At 41.1% G+C, this 4159-nt stretch overlaps 1 non-coding gene across 1 annotated transcript; it reads left to right on the forward strand.

Annotated features, from left to right (window-relative positions):
* Nucleotides 1–2946: 2946 nt before the first annotated feature.
* Nucleotides 2947–3050, forward strand: LOC127742079 (small nucleolar RNA R71). Its single transcript, XR_008003267.1, has one exon. It is a non-coding gene; the product is annotated as a small nucleolar RNA R71 (small nucleolar RNA).
* The last annotated feature ends 1109 nt before the right edge of the window (nt 3051–4159 follow it).

A 4159-nucleotide genomic window follows, 5' to 3' on the forward strand; every position in this document is an offset into this window, starting at 1 on the left:
GTATAAAACATTTGGTGGAGGATGGGGTGTGTGTTTGAGAGAAGAAAGAGAGAGATGGATGGGAATGACAATTGCACATGGAATGGCTATAAAGTAGAGGTTATATAGGGAAATGATGAGAGTGAAGGGTGTGGATTGATAGCATGGCGTAATGATGGACGGTTGGGGTTTGGCATTGGATGAGCACACGGATCACCTCTTTTATGAGGGTATTGGTTCGGTCTCCAAGGCTATCCAACTCCCAATGTTGCATGGCAACACTTCCCAAGATACTCCCCTTGAAGACAAGTGTGTGGTTTCCTTGGTATAATGGCCGAACCTCCTTCCTTTGGTTGTCCTATCAAGTACAACCAATCCCCTTTTTGATTTCCTATACAAGACAGAAGGAATGCAAAAAGTTAATTAAATTTTTGGTAGGAAAAATTAAAGTGTGAAATAGCTACTGTTAAAATCTTTTTCTTTTGTTTTTAAAATAACTAAATGCTTTTCATGAATGCAAATCAATCGACCACTCTATTTCCCATGCATGCAACGTTGGTAACACCAAACTTGTTTGTGATCATATGGTGCAACAAGATTCGAAAAGAATCTCATACCATTGAGTGTGTTCAAGCCCTCTTGGTGTGCCTTGAACACCAAACTTATCATGTACTATATACTGCATGTAGGGATTCTTATATTGTTTGTCGAGGTTGATTTAGAATCCATGAACTTTGCTTTAATAACTAGTATTAGAGATTAAAAAGAAAGGCTAAAGAACATGGGTTGCCTCCCATGAAGCGCTTCTTTAACGTCATTAGCTTGACGTTTGGCCTTTGTCAGGGTGGTTGGTAGTGCTTCAAGTCCTCCCCCCTTGCAGTGGATTTATCTCCATTGGCTTTGTTAAGAAGTTTCACATGTTCTAAGGACAAGATTTTGTTGATGGTGTACACTTGAGGTAGCTGAGATGGAATGGTGGGGAGATGAAGTGGTATAGATGGAAAGTGGGCAGAGATCACTTCATCTCCTGGAGAGAAATCCTCTGTAGGGATTTTCTTGTTTCTCCATTCCCTTGGGGCCTTTTTCCTTGCTTCCCTTGATGTTACCTTGCTCCTTATGGTTCCTTCTTTCAGGGGGATTTTGTTGCTTATCCCACATGACTCTTGTGAGTCTAGCTTCTCTTGGGTCACACTTGGCTGTTGTTCCTTCTGACTACATTACTTGTTAACCATAGGAGTTCTTAGGTGTGGTGCTTATGCTCCCTTGTCTGACTCTTCCATTAGCTCTTTATTGTGCTCTTCCTTCGACTCTTCGTTATCATGATTTGCTTCTTGTGATGGTTTGAAAACATTGAAGGTGAGCTGTTCATCGTGTATCTTCAATACTAGCTCTCCTCGCTCCACATCTATAAGCGCCCTGGCTGTGGCTAAAAATGGCCTTCCCAGGATGATGGGATGGATGGGATTTTCTTCCATTTCCAAGATGACAAAGTTCGTGGCCAGGAAGTAGTTACCAACCTTCACTAACACGTTCTCTACCACTCCTATTGCCTGTTTTTTAGTTTTGTCAGACAATTTGATGATTATGTATGTGGGTGTTAGCTCATTGATTTGAAGCTTTTTCATGAGGAATATAGGCATTAAGTTGATACTTGCTCCCAGGTTACAGAGCCCCTTTATCAATCATTGTCTCTCCTATAGCACAGGGTATGTGGAAACTCCCTGGATCTTTCTTCTTTGTAGGTGGCTCTGCTTGGATGAGAGCACTGCACTCCCTGTTCATCTTTATTGTTTGTCCACCTTTTAATGAACTCTTTTTGGCCAGAAGTTCCTTTATGTACTTGATGTAGGAGGGCATTTGCTGGAGGGCCTTAATGAATGGTATATTTACATCAAGGGATGCAAACATGTCGAGGAATCTTGAATACATTCTCCTTGCTAAACCACCTTTGAGCCTTTAGGGAAAGGGCGCATATGGGTTCAGGATCTCCCCTTTCTTTAGCTCATCCCTGTGTGAAGGTTGGGGTGCATGGTTTCTGTCTTCATGATTTTTCTTTGGACTGTCTTGGATGTGTTATATTTGTGTGTCCACGTCCTCCACACTCATCTCATCACTTGTGTTGATCATCTTACATTCTTCCCACCTTACTTTCTTTGTTTCTCCTCTTAGGTTCTTCTCTGTGTCACTTGAGAAACTATCAATAGGTTTGGGAAACTGTTGAGAAAGATATCCCACTTGGGACTCCAGCCTCTTGATGTTTTCCCCTTGGTTTTTGATATTGGCTCGCACTTCATCCTTGAACACTCTGTTGTCTTGGACTTCTTTGCATATGTCTTCAAGTAGAGCCTCAATTTTGGAAAGTCTATCCTCAGTTGGTGATGGTGGGTTGAGATTAAGTGGTTGAGAAGGGTGGTTAGGTGGGTGTTGATAGGATCTCTGTGAGGTATATTGGTGAGTTACATTATTGTTGGGATTGTGGTTGTGGCGTCTCTTGTCTTGGCCTTGGTCTTGTTGGTTTTCCCACCCAAATTTAGGGTGATTTCTCCATCCAGAATTATAAGTGTTGGAGTATGGATCATGGATCTGTCTGGGTAAGTTTCCAACATAATTAGCTTGTTCCCAGCCACCTTCTTCTCTTACATTCACTCCTTCTTGAGCTGGTAATGAAGTGATGACTGCTGCAACTTGGTTTTCTTCTACCTTCTTGGTGAGATCTACTAGCTGCTTGGTGATCATCTTATTTTGAGCCAGCAATGCATCCATGTGGTTCAGCTCCATTACTCCTCGAGTGTTGCTTCTTTCAGAAGCATAGAAGTAGTCATTCTCAGTTACAGTTTCAATGACATCTATGGCTTCTTCAATGGTTTTCTTCTTGTTTAGAGAGCCCCCTGATGAATGGTCTACAACATTCTTTGACTCATAAGAGAGACCTTCATAGAAAATGTGAACTTGAACCCATTCATGAACATGTCTGGTGGGCATCTTCTTGTTAAGTCCTTAAACCTCTTCCATGCCTCATAGAGAGTTTCACCATCTTGTTGCCTGAAAGTTTGCACCTCAGCTATGAGCCTGTTAATTCTTTGAGGAGGGTAGAATCTTGCCAAAAATTTGTTCACCATATCTTCCTAATTTGTTAAGCTCTCCTTCAGAAAGGACTCCAGCCACTTGGATGCTTTGTCCCTGAGTGAAAAAGGGAACAAAAGAAGTCTATAGACATCCGGATGGACTCCATTAGACTTCACAGTGTCACATATTCTCAGGAATGTGGTTAGATGTTGATTGGGGTCTTCTTGGACACTTCCTCCAAATGAGCAGTTGTTCTGAACAAGGGTGATGAGCTGAGGTTTTAATTCAAAGTTGTTGGCATGTATGGTGGGCTTTTGGATACTACTTCCACAATTTCCTAGGTTTGGATTGATGTAAGAGCGTAGAACTCTCCTGTCTTCCCCAGCATTATTTACAGGGCCTTCTCTGGCATAGTTGTGAGCTTCTCCTTCATGGTTGTTTTCCAAGTTCTCCTCCATGTTGGTTTCAAAGTATTCCTCCTCTTTCTTAGCACCAATAACTCCTTTCCCTCTTGCTTTCCTCCTCAATCTACGGAGGGTTCTCTCAGGTTCCGAATCAAAGGAAGTTGAAGCTCCACTTCTTCTCCCTGTCATACAACTAACAAAGTACACAGTAAGAAATAAAATGAAGTGATTATTCTTGTTAGAGTGACTGTTAGTGTGAGTGATGCAAATTATTAAACAGTTAGTGGGTTAGTGAACAGACTTGTAAATAACAACAAGAAAGAAAGAAAACAGAGAGGGTATCGGAGATGAGGAAGAAACTAAATCAACTGAAGGTAAATGACCAGATAAAGTAAACAAACAAAAGAAAAAAATGCTCAATCTAGTGAACTTCCAACTTAATCATTATTGATACAAAATCAATCCCTGGCAACGGCGCCATAAACTTGATGCACAAAAACTTATCTCTCAACAAATTTCCCTTCGGTAAGTATACCGAATTGTCATCAAGTAAAAACTCACAATAGAGTGAGGTCAAATCCCACAGGGATTGATTGGTCAAGCAATTTTAGTTGGAAGAGTATGCTAGTTGAGCTAAACAGAAGGTAGTTGGTATTGCAGGAAATTAAATAACAAGAAAGTAAATGGCAGAAAATAAAGTGCAGAATCTT

This window comes from Arachis duranensis, chromosome 9 (assembly GCF_000817695.3).
Source record: "Arachis duranensis cultivar V14167 chromosome 9, aradu.V14167.gnm2.J7QH, whole genome shotgun sequence".
Classification (NCBI taxonomy): domain Eukaryota; kingdom Viridiplantae; phylum Streptophyta; class Magnoliopsida; order Fabales; family Fabaceae; genus Arachis; species Arachis duranensis.